The 18,978-nt window shown below is 38.7% G+C and overlaps 1 protein-coding gene across 3 annotated transcripts in view; it reads right to left on the minus strand.

Moving 5' to 3' along the window:
• Positions 1-18,978, minus strand: part of kcnip4a (potassium voltage-gated channel interacting protein 4a) — a 153,962-nt gene that overhangs the window by 105,707 nt on the left and 29,277 nt on the right. The gene's annotated exons all lie outside the window — the stretch shown is intronic.

Here is an 18,978-nt window from a genome sequence, read left to right on the forward strand (position 1 = left end):
GGAGAGATTTTAAGCTGTGCTTGAGATGTTGTCTTGTGAGCTGCCTATCATGCATTATTTCTTAAGACTAAACATAAAGGAAGGGTGTGCTTAAAACTTTTGCACAGTACTGTAAGTTAGCTTAGCCTGTGTCAAAAAGAAATCTTAAAATGCAACAATCTGACATAGTTAGGCCCAACTAGAGTTTATGTTGTAAATGTAGACATATATTAACTGTTATACTGACAGCTAGCATACTTGTTAGTCTACAATAAAGTGGTGCATTTGCAAGTTTAAGGGACATAATGACACTCTTGGTGGTTAAAGACGACGCCTGGAAATGCTACATAGTAAACTACAGTCTTTTTCAAATGTTTTATACTTGGGGCCATGGAAAACGATATTTCACATTAATAAACACATTTGAATAATGTTATAAAGCTCGCCAAATAGTTTCCTTTTATCTCACTGTTCATTTTGAGTGGACATCCATGCGTTTACTTGATTTATAACTTTTAGTGTTAATTTCGACTGCAGTTTAGCACTCAAGTTACTTTAAAGTGGTATTTAAGCGCTTTTACAAAGTACACCCTCTGACACAAACAGTTTTAACATGGCTTTGCGTTACAAGGCCAAATAGAAGTTTTATGTCTGTCTTAGTCAAATAGTAAACACTCAATTGTGTCTGATCTATCCATTGTGTAGTGTTACAATATTCAGTGTAGTTTAACGTTTGCAGCTCTTCCCTGGTTTGTGGAAAAATGACAATTGAGCAACCAAAGCACATTTTTCACCTGTAACACAATTACAGTGGTAATGCTCAAGGCCTTTTCACAAGTTAGAAAATACAAACAATAAAGAAGAAATATTATGTTGTTTGTTTTTCCATTATTAAACCATTTAAACAGCATTATGCCATTATTAACGATGGCTCTGTGCACTCATGGACCATAAGATTGCGTATCTAATCTTGTCCTTTTACTGCTAAAGCGGCTTTAAAAAGGAGCTTCAGCTTTTGTCGTTTTGCTTGACACGAAGTTATTAGCACCATTTAAGAGATTGTGTTTTCAAATTGAAATGCGACAATAGCGTTTTGCAGTTTAATGAAGCTAATAATAACTAGCTGGTGACTCGCAGCAAAGTCAACAGTCACTGGCTGGAATTGACTGGCATTCACTGTTGTTGATTCAAGAACACTTTATTTTTTCAAAGAAAACCAAGACTTTTAGTCGTAAATGTGCCTTTATGTCATTGTCAACTGCATGTGAGCCAAATGAAAATGGAAAACTCGACTCGATTAGCAATTTAATAAAGTAGTTAGTGCTTAGGTAATGGATGAACATAAATAAAATACTTTGAAAGTTTTTTATTCGTTATTATTCATCTTCTGTGTCTCCTGTTTCTGAAAGCAAGTCGTGTCACAAAGACACTGCTACACCCCACAGGTACCTTGTAAATTATTCACCTATTTCAGACACTGTGCTAGTTCTCTGTGGCAATCTGACCCAGTAAGAAGTTTCACAATACTTACTAAGTCCTTGAAATCTTTCTTTTTCCTCCAAGCACATATTTTTTTATTCTTGCCTGTGGACTCTGTCTGCAAAGTCTGTGTAGCATTACAGGCTGATGAAAAGTCCAAGGTCAGAGTCTGCAGAGTTTCTACACAGAGTAGACTTTACCAAAATAGAAGTATCTCTCTGTCAAGTGACCTGTAGAAACTTAGCCTCATTTTAAGCCTTAACTCATCTGAAACCTAAACCTGTCAGCCTGATGGACATGTAATAATGAGAAAATATGGCTATCAGAGTTTTCTTGAGTGAAGTCACTGCTGTAATAAGACTGGAAAGGTTCGAGTTAATGACAGACTTTTGAGGTGGGAGAGCTTGGCATTGATAGATGAGTGCAATTGAGGTACAGTGTAGGCTAATTAGTGGAGGAGATGATGCACTCGACTGATCCTAATGTCATCACAGATGCTTAGTGTAGCCCGTCAGTCATAAATACCGACCTTGACATTTTCTTGCAGGATAACTCGCCGTCCTGAGCTCCACAGCTTTTTCTTCTCTGCCCTCCTCTTATATTGTAAATGACTGTTTTTTTACTTTGTGTATGGTTTGTTGTATAATTTGGGGTACATTTCATGTTCACATGTTGTATTGAAGAGATTTTATTAAGTATTAACTTCAAGCAAGGAGAAGCCTTATGACGGACAAACACCAAACCAGTTCCACATCACTGAAGTTGCACCATTTGTACAAACCAATTCTGGTTCATCTGTTTCACTCAACAATCGGCCATGTGCGTATGAAAACAAAAGCACTGCGCATGCGCGTTTTACTCATATTCTATCGCGATATTTCATTTTCCTATCGTTGCCTAACATTATACCGGTATTACCGTGAACGGTATAATATGGCCCAGCCCTAGCCTCAACTATAAGGTTTCTCCTTGCTTGAAGTTAATACTTAATAAAATCTCTTCAATACAACATGTGAACATAAAATGTACCCCAAATTATACAACAAACCATACACAAAGTAAAAAAAAACAGTCATTTACAATATAAGAGGAGGGCAGAGAAGAAAAAGCTGTGGAGCTCAGGACGGCGAGTTATCCTGCAAGAAAATGTCAAGGTCGGTATTTATGACTGACGGGCTACGCTAAGCATCTGTGATGACATTAGGATCAGTCGAGTGCATCATCTCCTCCACTAATTAGCCTACACTGTACCTCAATTGCACTCATCTATCAATGCCAAGCTCTCCCACCTCAAAAGTCTGTCATTAACTCGAACCTTTCCAGTCTTATTACAGCAGTGACTTCACTCAAGAAAACTCTGATAGCCATATTTTCTCATTATTACATGTCCATCAGGCTGACAGGTTTAGGTTTCAGATAAGTTAAGGCTTAAAATGAGGCTAAGTTTCTACAGGTCACTTGACAGAGAGATACTTCTATTTTGGTAAAGTCTACTCTGTGTAGAAACTCTGCAGACTCTGACCTTGGACTTTTCATCAGCCTGTAATGCTACACAGACTTTGCAGACAGAGTCCACAGGCAAGAATAAAAAAATATGTGCTTGGAGGAAAAAGAAAGATTTCAAGGACTTAGTAAGTATTGTGAAACTTCTTACTGGGTCAGATTGCCACAGAGAACTAGCACAGTGTCTGAAATAGGTGAATAATTTACAAGGTACCTGTGGGGTGTAGCAGTGTCTTTGTGACACGACTTGCTTTCAGAAACAGGAGACACAGAAGATGAATAATAACGAATAAAAAACTTTCAAAGTATTTTATTTATGTTCATCCATTACCTAAGCACTAACTACTTTATTAAATTGCTAATCGAGTCGAGTTTTCCATTTTCATTTGGCTCACATGCAGTTGACAATGACATAAAGGCACATTTACGACTAAAAGTCTTGGTTTTCTTTGAAAAAATAAAGTGTTCTTGAATCAACAACAGTGAATGCCAGTCAATTCCAGCCAGTGACTGTTGACTTTGCTGCGAGTCACCAGCTAGTTATTATTAGCTTCATTAAACTGCAAAACGCTATTGTCGCATTTCAATTTGAAAACACAATCTCTTAAATGGTGCTAATAACTTCGTGTCAAGCAAAACGACAAAAGCTGAAGCTCCTTTTTAAAGCCGCTTTAGCAGTAAAAGGACAAGATTAGATACGCAATCTTATGGTCCATGAGTGCACAGAGCCATCGTTAATAATGGCATAATGCTGTTTAAATGGTTTAATAATGGAAAAACAAACAACATAATATTTCTTCTTTATTGTTTGTATTTTCTAACTTGTGAAAAGGCCTTGAGCATTACCACTGTAATTGTGTTACAGGTGAAAAATGTGCTTTGGTTGCTCAATTGTCATTTTTCCACAAACCAGGGAAGAGCTGCAAACGTTAAACTACACTGAATATTGTAACACTACACAATGGATAGATCAGACACAATTGAGTGTTTACTATTTGACTAAGACAGACATAAAACTTCTATTTGGCCTTGTAACGCAAAGCCATGTTAAAACTGTTTGTGTCAGAGGGTGTACTTTGTAAAAGCGCTTAAATACCACTTTAAAGTAACTTGAGTGCTAAACTGCAGTCGAAATTAACACTAAAAGTTATAAATCAAGTAAACGCATGGATGTCCACTCAAAATGAACAGTGAGATAAAAGGAAACTATTTGGCGAGCTTTATAACATTATTCAAATGTGTTTATTAATGTGAAATATCGTTTTCCATGGCCCCAAGTATAAAACATTTGAAAAAGACTGTAGTTTACTATGTAGCATTTCCAGGCGTCGTCTTTAACCACCAAGAGTGTCATTATGTCCCTTAAACTTGCAAATGCACCACTTTATTGTAGACTAACAAGTATGCTAGCTGTCAGTATAACAGTTAATATATGTCTACATTTACAACATAAACTCTAGTTGGGCCTAAGTATGTCAGATTGTTGCATTTTAAGATTTCTTTTTGACACAGGCTAAGCTAACTTACAGTACTGTGCAAAAGTTTTAAGCACACCCTTCCTTTATGTTTAGTCTTAAGAAATAATGCATGATAGGCAGCTCACAAGACAACATCTTCAAGCACAGCTTAATAATGGTCGTAGTAAGCAAGTCTCAGTTTCAGCTATAAAGAGAAGACTTCGAGCTGTTTGACAGGATGAGTTGCAGCAAAAAACCCGTTGCTAAGACATCAGAATAAGACAAAGAGGCTTGCCTGGACCATGAAACACCACCATCGGACTACTGAAGACTGGAAGAAGGTATTATTGATTGATGAATCAAAATTTGAAATCTTCGGTTCACTACGCAGGATCGTTGTACACCATCGGGTAGGTGAAAGGACGGTTCCACAGTGTGTGGCATCAACTGCCAAACATGGACGAGGAAGTGTGATGGTCTGGGGTGTTTTGCTGGATCCATGGTCGGTGACTTGTACAGAGTGAGAGGCACCCTGAACCAAAATGACTACCACAGCATTCTGGAGCACCATGCAATACCCTCTGGTATGTGCCTAGCTTTCAGAGGTTCATCCTACAGCAAGATAATGACCCTAAACATAAGTCCACACTATGCCAGAACTACCTCAGCAAAAAGCACAAGATGGTAAGCTTGAAAACACAGAGCGGTCAGCACGGTCTCCATCGAGCTGGTTTGGGATGAACTGGACAGAAGAGTGAAAGCAAAGCAACCTACAAGTGCCACACATTTATTACTTCTGCAACAGATATGGAAAGACCTTTCTGAAGAATATTTGATTTCTATTGTAGGAAGAATGCCACAGGTGTGTTCAGGTGTTATATCTGCAAAGGTGGCTACTTTGATGAGTCAAAAGTCCATGGTTTCTTTTTTTCTTTTTCTTTTTTTTTAACTCCAGTTGCTTATCTGTACTATGTTTTCATTTCAGAATGCAACAAGACATTTAGCTTCATAATTTTAAATAAAAAAATGGAAGAATTTGAGTGTTCTAAAACTTTTGACCAGTTTTGTTTGTTTGTTTGTAAGCCACTTAATGCTGAGCAATGAATCATTCACACATACAAAAGCCACCTAAACCAATGACAATCAGTGCTGTATCTATACATACCAGACAACTTAGCAAAGATCCAATTTTAAATCGTATCTTTAGGCACTTTGTTACAAGCAGGCTGTCACAAAAACACACAATTTGCTCCCATTTTTTCTTTAGCTGAGTCAATGAAAAATGCCAAAGATAACACAGTTTGACAGGCATAAAACAGTATTTTTGCACCAACAAGGTGATTTCCAAAGAGCTCTTGGCTTCTCTCTCAGCATGGTGTGCAGTGTGTCCTTAAAATAAGAAATAGCAAGTGTAAGAATCAACAGCAGATGAACAGCATCTGAAAATCATGCTCTTAAGAAATAGGAAAAAATATCCAGCAAAGGCCTGAGAGATGCACCTGGTCCTTCTACTGTTCACTGCAGCCTCATCAAGGATGATGTAAGTGGAAAGCTGGCTCTCAATAACCATTCTTAACGAAGGGAAACAAGAAAGATTGCCTAAGAGAGCTCGAGCCGTGTTGAAGAATAAAGGTGGTCACCAAAACCATCAAAACCATTTTAAGTACCCAATCTTTACTGGTCCCACACACCTATTAACCGTCTAATGGTTGATTTCAACCTCTGCAACTCTGATAAACAGAAAGACTCCTGAACTCTCTGTAATTATAGATAGAAGCACTACATTATATGAACTACACCAGATAGCTTCAGGTCACACAAGGAACAAGCACAAACTGCACTGACACAATGTTTGTCACTCCACTATTTCTCTGGTAAACAGATGGCCTGCTGCTCATGTTGGTTATTGGTAAAGCGCCGCTGACATCACTCACACTTGATTCAAGTACACTGTGCTGCTGCCAAACACTGAGCTAAAACCTATATATTTTCCTACAAGCCTGCAAGTCCATCACAGATCACTCTCAAGGCCTTTCCAACACTCTTATAGAATTTGAAGTGTGGAACAAATCACTACAATACAAGTCCACGCGCAGGCAGGAAAACTCTCACCAGGAGTAATGTTTAATTTAATGAGCTGGTCAGGACACGGGGAGATGGAATGAATACAACAGAAAATACTGAAATCTTACAAGATATTTGGGTGAGTCTAAACAAAGAGAACAAAGAGCAGATTTACACTATTCAGAAGGCTTGTTTGAAGGCAACTCCAACTACAGCATTTATTCAGTAATTGCAATATCTTATGTTAATTAAGAATCATGAGATCTAATGAATATCACACAGCAAACTAAATTCTTAATTAAAACCACCCTAATCTTAAATTATATTACCATAGCTGCAGCCTTTAGGGTCCTATTAAAATACTATCTTCTACAACTTAGCATGATCACACTCGTTCCCATAGCACTGTGCTATATCTGCATTGTTTAAGTAATTGTAGCCTTAATGCAGGATGATTTGACGTCATTCTTCTCTGAAGCACCCTCGAGCCTACAAGAAGAGTTCACTTGATCGGGCGGACCTCTTTTCTGCAGAGAGTTTCCCCTGATATGAGACAGAACTACCAACTCCCTACAGATTTCAATTTGCAATTTCAGTCTGACATCAGGTGTGCTTTTCTACCAACACTAGGACACTGTTTAAACAAGAAATATCAGGATGTCCTATTGCAGCGAGACCATTATGTTCAGATTGCGACGTATTTGTATCCAATTGTATTCATACTGTAGGCAGCTGAAGTCATACTGAAAGAAATGTGACCTTGATTTTTGCAGCTACTTTACTCTCTACTCTGCTGTCTAATTTCTGTGGCAACTGCAGATATAGTTTCCCCTGTCCACTGAAGACTATCGTATCCACCTGCATCTAATGAGAACAGCTTGAAATAACAGTCAGTCCCACTCACAGTGATGATTGGCTAATTGTTGGGCTGTCAGTGGTGCTCATTAGACCGATCGCTTTTCAACAATAAAACTCTTTTGGGGGTTTTTTCGTGTCAAAAATCGGTCAACAGGGTAGAGCGGACAAATTCAAAAGGAACCGAAGATCAAATTTGCACACACATAACATTAAAAGTCTCCATGCGGCTCAGCTGGAGGGAGTAAGAGCAGTGGCTTGCTCCTCAGATTTCCACATTGCACGCAAATGATGCATTATATTTTTGATTGAGCACAACAGCCCAAGATGCAGCTGTATTTTCCCCATCATCTAAAATATAAAGTCCCAGAGAAACTTTCCTTCATTCCCAGACTTTGATCGAACATGAACTTTTTCTATGTTGCCCCCTGCAGCAATGGAAGGAGTAAGAATAGGCTCTGCTGGGGAGAAGTTGACAGATATACTGATCCATCCAGAAAACACTGACTGCAAGTGCCCAGGGGTGAGAGCCAACATTACCACAAGAGCTTTTCTTTTCTACCCGCTGCGTGAGAGGCGCTCGGCCAGCTGAAAAGCTGCAGAGAGCAGCTTATCATCAAAAACAGGAGCGCGGCTGACAACCGCAGACTTCTATTGTGAATCGCTGCGTCCCACATTGCATTTAAAGAAAGCCCATTTACCACAAACTGCACAACCACTCTGATCCTGTAATGTGAACACAGGTGATACATCGCTGTCAGAAACTGAGCACTCTGAGGCAAAGTGGCCAGTAAACTGAACATCAAGTGCTGAGCCACAATCTAGTCGCCATTTGTCATCAAGAAGTGGAGTGTGCTTCACTGTGATGTCTAAGTGCTCCACCTTTCTCACTTCAGCGTGCTTGACAATATCCACAAAATAGTTCTACAAGTTGCTGGGCTGGAGCAGGACGAGTAATCATCCACAGCCTCAATCACCAATATGCACCCTTTTACATTTTAGGGATGTTTTCTTGTTGCTAACGAAGGATCGTGCACAAAAGAGGCATGCTAATAGCCTTTTAAGGTAGTCCATTGTGCTGATTTCTAATCAGACCAGCTTTCAACAACTAAAGGGCGCTTCTTTCCCTGCCAGTATTAAAAACTGATCACTTCTAATTACCGGTTCACTGTATGTGAATTCTGACAAGTGCACTGTGCAGTCTGACAGAATCCAGTATGACCGTTTACCACATGGCTGCTTCAGCTGCTCGATTCCTGCACTTGTGTGCGTCCACCCGCTTTATGAGTCACATGTGACCCTGGCTTTTTTCTTTCTTTTTTCCTGCATTGCCTTCTTTATGTGTCAGGTCTATTTCTGTCACGCCGGCTCACATCTCTAGCTGTAGGTTTAAAAACACTCACATACAGCAATTACTGACAGCTGACATGAAGAAAATTGTCTAGCATTTCTTTTCTTTTTTTCTATTTCTCTTTTAATACTGGCTGACTGAGATGGTGTGAGGGAGGAATCTATGTTCAGCAGAGCAAAGATGCTGCTGTGGATAAACTTACTGTCAAATAAACATAAACCAAAATCCATGTTACTGACAGCTGCTCTGATGTCAAATTATCTACATTGACCTTTAAACTGAGCGATGACAGAGGAAAAAGTTGTGTCTTAAACTCAAAATACGGTGGCCTTGAGAGGTTAAACACACTGCACTTAAGACAACACCACTTATCAGAAAAGGATTACATAAGTAGACAAAAAGAGAAACAGTTAGCGTGACAGAACCACCATGGAATTGACAAGCTAACAGTAAATGGCTGCTGGTAGACATGCATCTAAGGTGTAATGCCTGATTTAGACTTTTGCATGAAATCTATGTTGTAACTTACGATGCAGCACTTTTAACCTTTTACATGTCCCTCAGGAGAAATGTAACTACACGTCAGGTCGACACCAGAGATGGGCAGTAACGCGTTACTGTAATCCGATTACTTTTTCAAGTAACGAGTAAAGTAAGGGATTACTATTGCAAAAACGGTAATTAGATTACCGTTACTTTCCCGTAGGAACGCTGCGTTACTGCGTTACTAAAACCGTGATTTTTTTGCGAGAATGTCTCATGACAGTGACGTAAGCGAGTGCGACGTTCGTGACAACAGCTGTGTGCAGATCAACAATGGATCATATATCGAGTGCGGAGAGAGTATGAGCGTGCAGCGTTTAAAGCGTGGAAGTACTGACCTTACTTTGAGTTTGATTCCATAAAAAGTGACAAAAACATTAGCGTCCATCGTGCGTGGGAAGAAAACTTCTTTTTACAGCGAAAAAACCCCTAAACTTCCAAGCAAGCACCGAGTGCGCAACGACGTAATGGGAAACTCACAGAGAAACTCGCGGATTCTTCCACTGACCGCGGCACACCTGCACCAGGGTAAACCTCCGCCTACCCAGTCCTGCTTTACAGGTGAAAATAGAGCAACAGGACCGCTGAGTCTTTGACTTTATTTATTTTCTGCTGTGTTTTACTTGCATCTATTTGAAAGACTGAGTGTAAACACAAAAAATATTTTATTTTATGTGCTGGAATGTGCAGAAAATAGGTTTAAATGTTAAACTAATTTCTTCCAGTCAGAGAATGTTGCATATAATTAAATTTTTGCTTGATGCATAAAGTTAAAAGATTAAAACTAATAAAACAAGTTTTAAAAAGAGACTTTTCCATTTGATTACATTTTGTATGATGGATTATGCAGAAAAAGTAGAATTGGGCTGAAAGATCTATCGCTTTATCACCTCTTCAGGTTGTAAATCGTGTTTTTAAAAAGTAACTAAGTAATTAATTACTTTTGAAAATAAGTAATCAGTAAAGTAATGGGATTACTTTTTGGGGGACGTAATCAGTAATTAATTACTGATTACTTTTTTCAAGTAACTTGACCAACACTGGTCGACACAGCCTGCAATTACTGGGTTTCGGGTTACATTGCAAGTTACGACATAGATTTCCAGCAGAAGTCTAAATCAGGCATTGTATACATCATATAATTAAAACGCACGTTACCAATGAATCCTCCGCTTCTTCTTTTCTGCCACTTTCTCGGTTGTTCAGTCACGTTACTGTCTCCTCAAAAACACTTCAGTTTTGTTTTGTGAGTTTTTACAGCATTTTTTTTTTGTTAGTGTTTTCTTAAGTTCCATTTGACGTCTCGAAAGACACATTTATTCAAGCCAAAGTCACTCTCATTAACTAATCACTGCAGCTTAGTTGCACAGTTTATGTCGTTACTAATTCATGAAACCACTAAGTGAGTAAAAGACAACCTTTCTGTTTTCAGATCAATAGTTAATACCTTTCGATCCACTGCCATGTCTGCCGTTTGCATTATGGGACTAGAATACTTGAAAAATTGACGGATACAAGTAAAATGTTACTTCCACCAATGCATAATAAAAATAATCCTCATTAACAGCAAAGCCTTTTTAAAAAGTCAGCTTGTCAAACTTTGCAGGTGGAGAATCTCCAGGCTGTCTTTACACTTCCATTAAGTCCAACGTCTTCCGGCACCTGGGAATATCGCAGAACACCAGCATGCACTGAGATGAGCGCTATCTGTAGCATAGCTGAGTTTTGGCAAACAAGGCAAATGTCAATATGCCTTCAGCACAGTGCAAATATCTCTAAGGACCAAGACGTCACAGAAAACACAAAGCGGATACACAGGTGTACATATGGGAATGCCTAACAATAGAATCAGAGGAATAGAAAAGCATTAAATGTTTAGTTTTAGCTTTAATTAACAGTATTTTCACATTAGTTAGACAGTCATTTTGTTTGGTGATGTTTTTTCTTTTTACTTGTTTTACTTGTGAATTAAATAAAAGAAAAAAATAGAGGAAACTAAAAGCTCATCAACTTAAGCTGGGACAGTACCACACAGGACATTCTGCTGAGTGCACAGAAAGCTGGCAGGAGACTAAAACTGCACCATCAGTTCTGCTCACTGTTTTAGATAGAAATGAATCCTAGGAGGCTGTCTGCATAAACACTTCTACTGAAGTCAATTTCAACAGTGAGGGGAAAAAATAACTGGAAATAGTAAATATACTGTGGTCTACGGGGTGATGCATTCAATTCCAAATTGAAGAGTTAAGCCTGGGCTCTCTGCCCAGACTTGCTTACTGAATACACAATGTCACGAGCCTCAAAAATAAGGTGATAATATGAAACATGTCTGCCAAAGATACACAATGATGGTAAAATAGGACACAGCAATGAGCAGGACAGTCATCGCTAAATCATAAATAATGAAATAAAAATCTTGGAAAATGTACAGCAGCAGCTTTAGCAACAATCTCCGAATCCAAATCCACTTTAGCAAAGACAGCGAGACGTGGATGAAATGCAGCAAAAATTTAATTCAACACATTTTTTTAGCCTGCAACCTAAAATTAACATAAGGTCTTATCGACATCTAGTTTGATAAAGAATACTATTGTAAAGCAGAGAATGAGGGAACTGCTGGGTTTCTCATTGTCATCTGCTGCAAACTTTCTGTATGGGTGAACCAAATAACACCAAGAGTGTAGTGAAACTAAGCTTTCTTTTCCCCCAATGGAGTCTTGCTCAAGAGCCAAAAAATGTCTTCCAAAGTCTTAAAGCTTAAAAGTTTATGGTCCAAAATATGTTGGTAATGAAACAGATTCTCTGAACAAGTCTATGGTTTGCTGGACTAAATCCCTTTAAACACTGGGTCTGAACTGTGCAGCCAAAAAGGAATAAAAGAGGAGCCCATACCACAGCAAACAGTAGAAACTAAAGCCAAATGGCTGCTATAGTAACCTTTGCTGAACTGAAAGATTAAGGACACAGACGCAGTAAAACAAAAAACAACTGAAGTTGATCGATGTTGTTATTCTGTCATTAGCAAAAAGGTTAGCAGATTTGTTCAAGCATATGATGAAAAAAAGAAATGTAAAAACCCCTTAGGATTAATGCAGTACTTTCATCAGGGAATTAAAAGAGCATTCTGGGAATTAAGGTGAACGCTGAACTAACACTGAAGCAAAGTGGACGATATGAGTGCATGGATACGGATCCTTGTTTCTGATCATGAACTACAGCTGACTTAGACAAACAGAAACTTGTCATCTTACTAAAAAGGTATTTTTAACAAGATCATGCATTTTCAATTCACTTCAGTTCACTTTTATTTATATAGTGCCAAATAACAAAAATAGTCACCTCAAGGTGCTTTACATTGTAAGTTCAACCCAACAATAATAGAGAGAAAACCCCACCTACTGTACGTAAGCACTTGGCAACAGTGGGAAGGAAAAAGCATCTTTTAACAGTCTCAGGGAGTGGCAGTCATCTGGACCATTTTCAGTGACTCTTTATTTCTTCAAGCTTCTTTACAAACAAAATAAGAAACACAGCATAGCTGCAAATAAACAATAATTACATTAGTGGTAAATCTGCAAATTAGAGGTGAAGACTCAGGGTCAGCTTATCAATGATTGGTCGATATGCTTTCCTCTAACCAAATTACCTGGTTACTTTCATAAGAAGAAAACTGCTACATCAGCATCCTTCAAGGATCATTCTTTAATTTTGCAACTTTTACAATCTGATGCAGATGCTAGGTTAGTTCGGGCAGGCCAAGAGATCAAGTTCAGCCACAAACCAGGCCAGATGCCGCCAACATCTGCAGGTAGCAGCAGCAGCTATACCTGGACCAGGCTGCATGTCAGGCGTCTCTCTTTAATCCTAACTGTTTGTTATTGCTCAAGACAGCTCTTACCGTAGTCCACCACTTAATCTAGTTTCAAGAAATATAGTTAGTTTAAAACAAGTAGCTTAAACTACTTAATATGCCGCAAATACTAGTTTTTAAAAAATATTGATTGCCAATTTAGGCGAATAAGACAAGCAGGTGACGTACGCTCATTGTAGTGTGGCAGATTAATATAATTTGGTTGAGAAATAGATACCATTTTTCCAGCAAACTGTTACTGGAAACCACCACTATAAATAATAGACCGGCAGATACTATAATTCATGTGATTAGAAATATACACTATCTAGTTCTATATTAGAGCTGATAAGCTGACATTTCATGTGACCTCTGCACATAAAACTTTTTTTTTAATCACATAACGTTTTTGTCATTTTGGAATAAAGGTTTCATTGCTGATCAGTGAGACCTTTCTCACACACAAGACTTCAAATACTGCCAACCAGTCAAAGCCACGCACATAAGCTAAGCTGGTAAACATTTGTTACTTCTGGCTGGAATACAAATGTCAATTGATTTTCATTCAGCTGACTACTCGTCTCCATTTTAATATTAGCCCAGGGCATACATACATACATACATACATATTATTACAAAAAATAATGAACGATCAAAGTGCCTCTAAAGAATTAATGCCCAACAGTTTAGAGGATGTAGGAAGTGTTGCTACACTTAAGTGTTGTTATTAAGCCGGTTACTGCAAACATTAATATTGATGATTCTTTCAAAAGGGAAGGAAGAAATAACCTTAAATCATTAAAGGATAAATGGAGCCGTAGAGCTGAAGAAAAAACATCTTAACCCATCCCATTAATGCTAGCAGATGCAGAGCGCAAAGGAATTTAGTGGTTTCCTTGGACAAAAGGTTAACCGTAGAAGTGACAATGCAGGGTGTCACTGCAGATAAGAGCCAGGTCGATATCTGACGACAGTAATGAATTGCTTATGACATCAGTGTACTAATGTTAGCGCATCTGCTCCCTCAGGGCACTCCTGAAAAGCATATGGGATGCCTCCTGAAATTAAAGTCCATTCCCCTGCTTTGTATGCTCTTTACAGATCACTCTGATGCGCTGTGTGTTTGTATACTCTGCATTTCAGAGTGATGGATCATTACTCTGAACATATGGCAGGTTTTAAATGGTGTTTTGCCCAAACGCTTGTCTAGATGCCTACTGCAGTCTGTCTTCATTGGCATTCATTAGCATTGTTTAGAATTAGGAGTTTGTTTTGAAAAGGTCATTACGGAAACTTTACGTGATCCCCTCGTTATAAATCTGGGTGCCTGTAATGGCACAGAGAAACCTGAAATGCTATCTCTGTTTCCTTCTGCTGAGGACAATGCTCTGTATATCTCCGTCATTATTCCTTGGGCTCGACATTTTATCTACACTCGGGTATCTCGCCTGGACTATTTGAGGAGATGAAGGTTCTTGAACAAGACGCTGATAAGGCTGACTCACTTTATACGTCCATTCGCATGGCTCTAAAGGGGGCCCGTACTTGAAAACTCATACACACAGCGAAAACTTTAGCACTTCAAAAACGAACGCTATACTTCGTCCCGATTGCATTTTAACTGCAGGCTCTGAGATGGCAAAACTGACTTCCAACTCTTTTTCAAGGGGCATTAGGTCTTATATTAATGCCTGCTGACAAAAGCTGCTTTCACACCGCAAGGCTTAATGCGCAGTTTTGATTTATTGTTGAGAACTGATTTTCTGTTACACACATAATGAACTCACTGTGGCCAAAATCTAATAGGAGTTTGAAAAGGTTCGATGTGCAAAACGAGCCACGTATTCCTCTTTTGTTAAATTCTTCAGATGTCTGAAGCAATCCCTAAGGCTCTTAAGTGTGAGGTGACATTGGAGCCACATTCACCTGTGATCCTGTTCAGCTATTTCTTTTGATATGCTTTCAAACATGAGCGCTTTGAATTTTGCTGCAAACCTTTTTCCCTAAATCCTTATGAGGTCCAACACCTCATTATCCCACTGAACAATGTCCTTCATGCTCACTTGCTAGTACAGCCAACAGCGTGTATTCTAGATCCCCAAATAAAGTCCTACAGGGACATAAAACTTGTATGAATTTTTAATATGACTTCTGACAGCTCGTATAAGATAGACAGTGTGTCAGATTTGGGTACACAGGACTGAGCTGGAAATGTCAGTTTGTGACGCTGTAAAAGGCAGCTCTCTGGCTCTGTACCAGATGTAGCAGTGCCCACATCTGTCAGCAGAGCAGGTGACCTTCTGTTTAACTGGTGGACATCAAATAGCAAAAGCATGCTGTATAGATTATAATGTGAGCTAATGCATAGGGCCCCTGCAGCTTGTTAATGGATGCAGGCGACCTGACTGCAGAGCGAACGTGACACCTAACACACAGTACGGTTTAATACTGGTGGGCACTGTTTAACGGGCAAGGTGCCTTTTTATGCTCAAGCACTATAAAGTCACAAGGAGCAGTGAAGATGCATTTACGTAGAAGCTAAGTGCTTGTGAAACCCTCCTGCTTTACATGATCTACATCTAATGGTGTAGTTAAAAATATATTTCGACTGTTACAGACTTAAATTACACTCTTTAGTCATGACACTTAAGAAACCACAAGTTTTGAGTCCTCAGTAGGTCTTTAACACTTTTCTGAGACATCACTAAAACAAATCTGGCAACCAAGCACGTATTTGGGCAGTTACTTTGAAGGATTATCTAAATCAGCTTTAATTTCAGTGGTCACTGAGATATAAAAACTTAATGCATAGAATTAACTTTGCTGTTGCTAAATTCTTTTAAACTTTCGAGTTCAATGACTGATTACTCACGTCTTGCTTGTACACTCCCCAGCTAGTACCAGGTTGGACCTGCTTTTTCTTCATAAATGCTTTAATTCTTAATGAAAAAGATTCAACAAGTATCAGGAAACGTTTATCATAGATTTTGGTCCATATTGACGCAACAGCGTCACACAGTTGCTGCAGATTTGTCAGCTCCACCTCCATGATCCTTCGCAAAGGTGTTCTATTGGACCAAGATCTGGTGACTGTGGAGGTGATTTGGGTACACCGAACCCGTTGTCATGTTCCAGAAATCGATTTGAGATGATCTGAGCATTGTGCAACAATGTTTCATCAAAAGATCAGAATCAGAATCAGAATGACTTTATTTATCCCCACGGGGCAATAAAGATGGAAATGCATGTGGTCAGGAACAATACTCAGGTAGGCTGTGGTGTTTAAACAATGTCCAGTTTGTACTAAAGGGCCCAAAGCGTGCCAAGAAACCATTACCCACACCACAGCACCACCACCATAAGCCTGAACCATTGATACGAGGCAGACTGGATCCATGTTTTCATGTTGTTTACACCAAATTCTAACCCTACATTAAAAGCCAACTCATTGGACCAGGCAGCATTTGTCCAGTCATCTGTTTGAAAGTAAATAAGAGACCGAAGAAACACCCTTCAACGATGATGGTGTCGCATAGTTTGTCCACCAGAGGTAACTCTGCTACTTCCTCATTAGCAACACAAACACAACGACCAGCTGGTCGTTGTGTTTGTGTTGCTAACTGGACTATTTTTAAACTGCTTTGTTATATTATCTTATTAAGGGATTATAAATACATAACAAAAGCTACACATATCCTGTGTCTTAAAGAAAAAGAATATAGTCTGATATGTCAGATTTTTTGATTCACCAAATGTTGGCAATGGTTTAAAAAATACTGGCAGCTGCCAGTGTTAAATCTCAGCCACCTTTAGATGCCCGTGTGGTATTAACTTAAAAATCAGAAAAAGTGATCTTGAGGTCGAGATCAGCGAGATTCAAACTCATCCCACTTCTAAGTCACCTCATTTTTGAGTTATCACACTTAATTTGCCAGAACTGAACTGGGAAAGAGGGCTTTTACTTATGCTGCCCCTTTCACATGGAACATGATGCAAAAAGACTGGAAGATAGCAGATCTTATTTCATTAAATGCTTTCAAGTCCAGATTGAGAGAGCCAGAGAAAAATGTTTTTAAAATGTAATTGTTATTTATAATAAGTATGTAACTTTGAAATTTCAACGTGTTGTCGCCTCTTGGCCAGGACTCCCTTGAAAAAGAGGTTTTTAATCTCAATGGGACTTTTCCTGGTTAAATAAAGGTTAAAAAAAAAATAAAAAAAAAATTTGGGTGTCCGCACAACCCACCCACTCCAGCTGGCTTACTACAATAAAATCCTAAACCCTAGACAAGGTTGTGTAGGAAAAACACAGTGGATGCAGTGGATCACCAAACCAAACCTCAGCATTGCTGATATCAAAATGAAAAGACAACGATCACTACATTTTCTAATGACATGATCAGGAACACCAACTACCACGATCCCTAATGTTAAGTAGGGAGTAACACTTCTTGCTCACCTTTAACAACTCAAAAACTCTTGAAACAGCTTTTGGAAACATTTCTTGTGGAATTTCAACCTGTGTTTCTGATACTGGGAGGTGATGGGAAGAGGAAAGACAGAATGAAAAGTGAAGAAAGTAGAAGGAAGTCACCATAAATCTGAGTAATGAACACATCAACAGCAGGGACAGTAATGAACTTCATCGTTTCTTCCAGAACCTCATCAGCCGGTTTGATTGAGTGAGGGGTCAGCATTCATTTTCACTGAGAGCAAAAACCAATAATGATCTAGAAAGCATCAGTCCCCCCGTATTTACTGTGGCCCGTTCCAGCCAGGCTTCTAAAGTATGCTGGCACACTAAAGACACAGACATCATGAATCTTAAACTATTTTCCACAGGTGATGGAATAGGGAAAAGGGGACAGTCACCAGGGAGATGTAGATGGCATTTAAATTATGGGTTTATACTGCAGAGTGCTGCTCCTACTCGAAATGGAGTTGGTCCAGTGTTGAATGTTAAGGTAATGTTCCAGACCGTCACTTTTTTGATTTATCACTTCTCCGGGGAAGACCATTCCTGCTATTTGACATAACAGCTGAAACCTGTGTTTCACTGTGATTTATTCATAACGATTATGATATATTATTAACGCACAGGTCCCTGTTAGTCATCTGGAGTTCCATTTTTAAGGTTTCAAATAAAAACACATAAAACCATTTTTTTTAAACATGGTGTGTGTTTAAATAAAGACATTTAAACAAATACACAACCCACCAGAAACACATACATGAACACCCACACACACATACAAATATAAAAATACAAAAAAAGCCTGTAAAACACAAAGAAATATGAAAAATGAACAAACCTGTGGCTAAACTCACTAGTAGGTACATCTGCATAATTAGAATTATCAACATTATTATTATTATTATTAATATTAAATGGAAACACTACTTAAATGAGGGATCTGTGATCTAAAAGTGTGTTTTAAGAGTTTCTTGAAATTATCTGTAGGACCCATGCATGCACAGGAAGAACATCCAAACTCCACACAGAAAAGTCCACACTGGATTTAAACTCAGTCTCTTTTTTATTTTCCTCAGGCATTGCAGTACACAACCTTAATGCCAGACACATTCATTTCCCTGTTGATGGCGTGTGATTCAACGTGAATGCATATTTATCAAAAAACACAAACATTTCTCCGTTTAATTTTGTACTATTTACAATAAAACGTGCCGGTTAAATGATTTACAAGTCATTGCATTCGGGTTATATTTGTGTCTGAGTTGCGGATGAAGACACAGCTTTATCTCCATGTTTTCATTTCCAGCCTGGAAATGTCCAAAATGTTGTTGAAAGTGTGAAATTAGATGCAAATTTTGAGCTTGAAAAGAATCACAGATTTTCTAGGGCATCGATTTTGATATGCCGGCCAGGAACTCATTGC

This window comes from Haplochromis burtoni, unplaced genomic scaffold, assembly GCF_018398535.1.
Source record: "Haplochromis burtoni strain Fernald_Lab_line unplaced genomic scaffold, NCSU_Asbu1 Contig_198, whole genome shotgun sequence".
NCBI classification, from domain to species: Eukaryota; Metazoa; Chordata; class Actinopteri; order Cichliformes; family Cichlidae; genus Haplochromis; species Haplochromis burtoni.